Source organism: Marmota monax, unplaced genomic scaffold (assembly GCF_021218885.2).
Source record: "Marmota monax isolate L192 unplaced genomic scaffold, Marmota_monax_Labrador192_F-V1.1 WCK01_AAM20220418_F8-fsc00012, whole genome shotgun sequence".
Lineage (NCBI taxonomy): Eukaryota > Metazoa > Chordata > Mammalia > Rodentia > Sciuridae > Marmota > Marmota monax.
The window spans coordinates 24,313,905-24,320,441 of NW_026695227.1; positions in this window are offsets into that span (position 1 = coordinate 24,313,905).

A 6,537-nucleotide genomic window follows, 5' to 3' on the forward strand; every position below is an offset into this window, starting at 1 on the left:
TGTGACTCTGGGTCCTCCACATCTGGAACTCCTTTACCTGACCTGCAGACTCAGCCCCACCCAGCTTTTGGATGGTGAATCAGTCTTGACCCTGTAGTGATCAGCCAGGGCTTAGCTGTGCCAAAAATCCTTCCTAGGCTTCCCGGAGCTTTCAGGACAAAGTGCATGCTTCTTGGATTAGTCGAAAAGGTCCTTCTTGTTTGCACTTTTCCTATCTCTTCAGTTTATTTTCCTACTGCTCCCCACCCTTGTTTGCTCTAGCCGTATTAAACTATTTACAATTCTTCAAAAACATCAAGCTATTTTATGCCTCTGTGCTTTGAGCTACCTAGAAAGTTACCCACTGATAACTGCCCTCCTTGAATTAGCTAATTCCTGCTTATCCTTTAAAATTCAATTCAAACATCATCTGCTTGATGGTCCATCAATGTGCATATTTGTTTTTTGGTCTGACTAGCATGTTTCTTCTCTTTAAGGCCCCAGAGTTCCTTTGAGAAATCACCTTTCCCCACTGTCAGTCACATGGTTGAGTCAGAAACTCATCCCTGGTTTTGGGACCAAGAGCATGTGGCCCAGACCTGGAAGATTACAGCACTGGATCCCCTTGATCAAAAGGTTAGTTCAGAGATGGTCTTGCAGGGATTTTAGGAATTGAACAAATATTTATTTTTCACACATGTACCAGCCACCTCTTTGCTGGGAATTCAATAGAAAACCAAAGTCTTTAGGCCAGTGGATTTCATGCTCATAGGAGACATTTGCTTATTCTTTTGTATAGCTGAGAAGACAGGGATAGGCTTTGGAGGCCATTTTGCCATATAAAGCCAGAGCATGAAGCAAGCATGAGGAAGACACAAGTGAGAGATAAAGAGGGACAAGGACCTACTTCAAGGTTTTGAATCAAACCTTACCTGAAAACAAACTACCACTGAACTTCTCAGGTTAAGTTAAAATTTTGTTTATGTTGAAGCCAATTGAGGGTTTAAATGACTTGCAAATTAAACAGTACTCACTGGTGGTATACCCTTCCACCATTTAGAGGCTACTTTTCTCCGTTCAACTTTCCATTCCTTTATCACTTCATTTATTTGATTAGTTCTATCTGACCTTATCCCCCCCAAAATTTAAGCTCACTTAACAGCTTTTCAATAAGAGTAAATAGCAAGGTAAAAACTTGAAAGTACTTACAAAAAAAAATGAGACAAATTCATAGCGTTCACCCCCAAAAGAGTGGGACACAATTTAGCTTTCTGTTTTCTATCAGCCAATATGACAAAGTCTCATGCAATTCAAAAATCAGCCAAGATAAAACAATCCTATTGGAAGATGCAAAACTACTACTAAGTCAGAGAGCAGAGAGAAGCATGCCCATCCCAGATCCTCAAAAAGAAGGCTCTAGAAAAATGATGAACACTGTCCTCAAGAATATCCTCAAGGAGCACAAAACAGTGCCCCCCCAGGCCATTTTTTTTCAGAGCAGCCCTCAATTCAATTCAATTCACTTTTCAGAAGGATCAATTTAATCACTTCACTTTGTGACAGGCACTTCACTGAGTATGATAATTACAATAAAATGAATGGTCCAGAGTGCTGTGGCTGTGCATAGCAGGGTCAAACCACACAGTTGAAGGGTGGGAAGAGGGGGAGTTATGGGAGGTTTCCTGGAAGAGGCACCTACAATATGAGTGAACTTAGAGAAAGGTGTGTGTGTGTGTGTGTGTGCGCGCATACATGGGCACGTTTGCATACACACACATGTACATGTGCCCAAACATTTTAAGGAACATCTTGTATAAAGGAAAGGAGGTGGATGCAAATAAGGTGAATCTAAGGAATTGAAATATGTCCAGTCTGGCTGCAGTTGGGGTACCAGGGGAGAGTAGTGGTGTGGTCTGGACGAGTCTGGAGTGGTGGGCGGAGGGCTAAGGCATGAAGGAGCTTAAAACACGGCCATGTTTGGGGGTGGGGAAGATGGGGAGTTCCATTTTGGGTGACAAGAGAAAGTAACAGTCTTCAAAATGGACTAAGAAGAAGCCAAAGAGACCAGAAGGAATCAGGGAGACAGTGACATGAATGAATGAATAGAAGAGACCATCTCAGGAAGGGAGCTGCACTTACCTTCTTTTGCTGTTTTAGACTGTCCATGGCAAACTATGTCCTGTGCAGTCCTAGAGTTTTGTCAGCCCCCTAAACCAAGAGGTTTGATGGGGGGCCTCTGGGGGCCTGCTGGGTGGGCCTTGGGGGACCTCAGGAAGGTTCAGCAGTATATAGATCTATAAAGTGAATTAGCTAATGTGAATACTCTTTAGGCAATCTCCCATGAATAAAATTTTACCAGGCTTTTGGGAGTTTGGCCAGTAGTGATCTTGAAACTGTAATCCTCAGGCAATACTCAACTCTTCCACGTTGCTGATTTAAAAAGGAATTGTGTATTTTAACAGTTAACTTAGTCAACTTGATGAATTCTTCTGAAAATGGAGCCTACCACAGACACATGCAAGAACTGAAGGCTGTTTTCCTCCTGCTCAGAGGTGAGTGGAGGGAGGACATTGAGTCAAGTTTCATTCCTCTGTTGCAGTAATGTTTGTAATTGCCAATTTTCTTTTTCACTGGGAAGGCTGCCTAAGTCAATGTTGTGACTCCAGTGCCTCACACAGCAACTGGTGCAGAGTAGGTGCACTATCAATCTTTTTGTTTATTTACTATTTGCCTTTAAATATTTAGTGCCTATTAATGGTACGGAATATGCGGTTTTCATTGTATCATATTTGTAAATGCACGTAACATATTTTTATCATTTCCACCCACCTATTACCTCACCCTTACCTTCCCCACCTGTCTTCCCACATCTCCTTCCTCTTCACTAATAGTCTTCTTTCTACATTCATGTCGTCTCCCTGACCTCCCCCACAGCCTTAGATTCCACATATGAGAAAATTTGCACAATTTGTCTTTCTGAGTCTGGCTTATTTCACTTAATGTGATGATCTCCAGTTCCACTATTTTCCTGCAAATGACATGATTTCTTTCTTCTTTACAGTGAGTAATATACTACAGTGTATATATGCCATATTCCCTTTATCCATTCATCTGTTGACAGGCACCTAGGCTGATTCTGCAACTGGGCTGTTGAGAGTTGAGTGTATAGTCGGTCTTGAATGAAGGCTGGTGTGGGGAGGGAAGAAGGGTGGGACAGGTGGAGCTGGCCAGTCAGGCCTAAGGAGATCTATCAGCCAAGGCTCTGCCGGTCCAGATTATGCAGAGCTCAGGGGCTGGCAGTAGGCTCAGTGACAGAGCAATCAGGGTTCAGGGGCAGAGTCTAACCCCTCAGGAAGTGTCAGGTTGTTGCCATTTATCCAAAGGATCTGAGATTTAAGTGTGGTCCAGAGTCTCAGTGGCCAAATTAGGGAGCAAGATGAAATTCAATGGTGTCTACACATGATGGGGCACAGCTGCAGCTTGGGGGAAATCCGTTGCCTTAGCTATGGGAAACAAGATTAATTCTGAGTCTCCACCACCAAAATAGAGAGGTTGAGACTGGAGAATGGATTGGTGTTTGTTTATTTTGGTTCTCTGGTTCTGGCCTTCTTATTTATCCTTCAAACCTGACACTACAGATCTCATGAACCTCTGAGTCTGAGAAAGAGAAAAAATAAAGGAAAAATAAATGTCATTTTTGCTTTCAGCTATTAACCCTATTTATTTTATTTTGGATCTTTTTGTGCAAGAAAGAGACACCCAAGACTGATTTGTTCACTTTGGCAGCTTATAAAAACTTAAGAGAGTGACATCATGGCTTCTAACATCCTTTCTAGAAATATCCTGCGTTAAATGTTGCTTTATTTTCTCCTTTTTAATCTAAAAATAGCTCTGGAATATGTAGCTGAATCACTGAAAGAAGACTTTAGATCAATTCTCTATCTCTGAAACTCTAGATTTTAGATTTTACTATGAATTCTCTCTGTAAAAAATTTTATAACTCTTGCTTCATAATGTTTCTTCTTCTGCTACTTTTGGCCCTAGGCTTATGGATCTTCTATAGATAGCTCATGACCATCCATAAATATCTCCAAGTATGACCTGCAATGTCTGAAGTAGTTTTTCCCTTCAGTTGTGCTGTTGCTGGAGCAGAAGTTCCCAGATGTCTGAGTTCAGATGATTCTACAACTCCTAATCATACTCCCATCCCCCTGCCCACAACTCCCATCCTGAATCCATGATTTATGGAGCATTAAAATAAAACTCGTAAGAAAAAAAAAATGCATGCTAAGTAATGTGATTATGGGCTATCTGTGTAAACAAGGAACAACTTTAAAATAGTGACTGCTAGATTTTTACCCTACCCCACTTTTTTCCCCCCTTTAGTTTAATATGAAGAGGGGAAAGTGCAATGTCCATATGCCATTCACAGAGTGGGGAAAACAACAAACAAACAAACAAAAACTATTGGCTTTGTTCAGCAGCCCTGAAAATCCAGAGATGGCTGTCACTGGTGAGGAAGGGGTTGGGTACAGCTTGGAGCAGCCCTCATTCCTGGGTTAACCCTCCCAGCAGGGTGTGGTTTCCTGGTGAGTGAGAGCCATCCATGGGCCTAGAAATTAGCCTTTCATGTTAGTGTACTAACCATGTGACTAGAACACATTCTCCTCTACATGACTGTCCTAAAACATTAACAAAATAATATGTCACTCTTGATGTGATTGAGTGCAATGCATAAAGGAAATTAGTTTACTAAATCCATTAGGTTAAAAGGCAAATGGGAGACTGAAAAAATAATCAAATGGTAATATTTTAATTTCCAGAATTAGTTCTCTGACAGGGAATTTCTCTTTTAATTTTCTTCCTACATTGTAAAATAATGAAGTTTAAGGAGTTTAGAGAGAAATGGAGGAAATTAGGGTGCCACATAAATCAACACACATAATCTTCTTCTTGATTGAGTTTCAGAGTTTTAACCTACTCTTGTTAAGAAGTACTATTGCAGCCATCAAAGTGCAATAATTCAATATGAAAACAGAACAAAAAAAAAAAAAAAAAGGAAAAAAATTATCCCATGGAGATAAGGAGCTAAAAATGTGAACTCAACGGGGTTGGGATTGTGGGTCAGTGGTAGAGCACTCGCCTAGCATGCATGAGGCACTGGGTTCAATCCTCAGCACCACATAAATGTAAAATAAAGATATTGTGTCCACTTAAACCTAAAAAATAAATGTTAAAAAAAATGTGGACTCAATGAGTCAGGAATAAATTTTCTTCAAGTGAATGACTGCAGGTGGTGAGATCCCAGATCATCCCTCTGCCTGGTATTGAACTTCTACATTTACAAGTTATGTGAAACCTTGCCAAAATTGGGATTTACCCATAAGGAGCTGTAGTTCTCTTATTCTTACATCTGGTTAAATGGATGGAAATTGGCAGGTAATCCTGTCAGCAGGACTGAAAGAAAAGTGAACACAGTAGGACACTCCTATCTTTGCTCAATGACTCACTCTGAAACCATCAGGAGAGGTGTGTGGTGACAAGTATTGGAAGGAAAATGTAGAGAAAAAGGGTGACTTTCAAAATACAGCCAAGCAAATGAAACTCCTGTTGCAACCCTAACAGAATGCATGTATGCCATTTTTGGGCCATGTGGAGAGGGCCATGGCTGTCAGAGAGTCTTACCAGAGGAGCAGAGTTATTGAGAGCAGATCTGAGTGCTAGGATGTGTCATTGTGCAACTGCCCATCAGCTTATAACTGGCCCCCAGGCAGGTGATTTTGTTATTATTAACATTATTTTTCTTTAGGGTCTCGGTTAATAACAGAAGACTGCATTTTCTTTTCTTCTCACTTTTTAAGATTAGAGACTGAAGTCAATTTAAAATGTCTAACAGAAAACTATAGGTTTTTTCCCTTTACTCACTTATGAGCACTATATAGATGTATTATTGTCATTTCATGGTTCATTTTCTTCTTATTCTGAGTGAGGTCTGCTAGCTTATTAGATGTGTGTTGTCTAAGTTTTTATCATCTCTACTCTTCATCTGCACTTTGCACATCTGTTCATAATATTTGGCTTATTTTCAGTGTGTTTTAAAGCTCCAATTAGTTTGTTGGCCCTTTGAGAATACAGAGCATTTCCTAGAGTCTCTCTCTTTCTCTCTTCTCCACTCTCTTTTTCTTTTGGTACTAAGGATTAAACCCAGGAGCACTTTACCACTGAGCTATATCTTGCTAAGTTGCCCAGGCTGGTCTCAAACTTGTGATCCTCCTGCCTCAGCCTCCAGAGTGGCTGGGATTGCAGGCATGTACCATCACGCCTGGCATCCTAAAGTTTTTACACTCCTCTCATATGCCTAGGTGCTTGGTACTTGCCTAAACATGAATTGGATACAGTGCACATTGATGGATTGCTGTTATATTTATTCAGTGTGCAATTCCATGTGCTTAACATGCTCTTACACAAAATCATAGCTTTTATATTTAGAAGAACTGTGGTAGGCCTTTAGTCCAAACATCTCATTTTATAGAGGAGGAAACTGAGAATTCTGAAAGA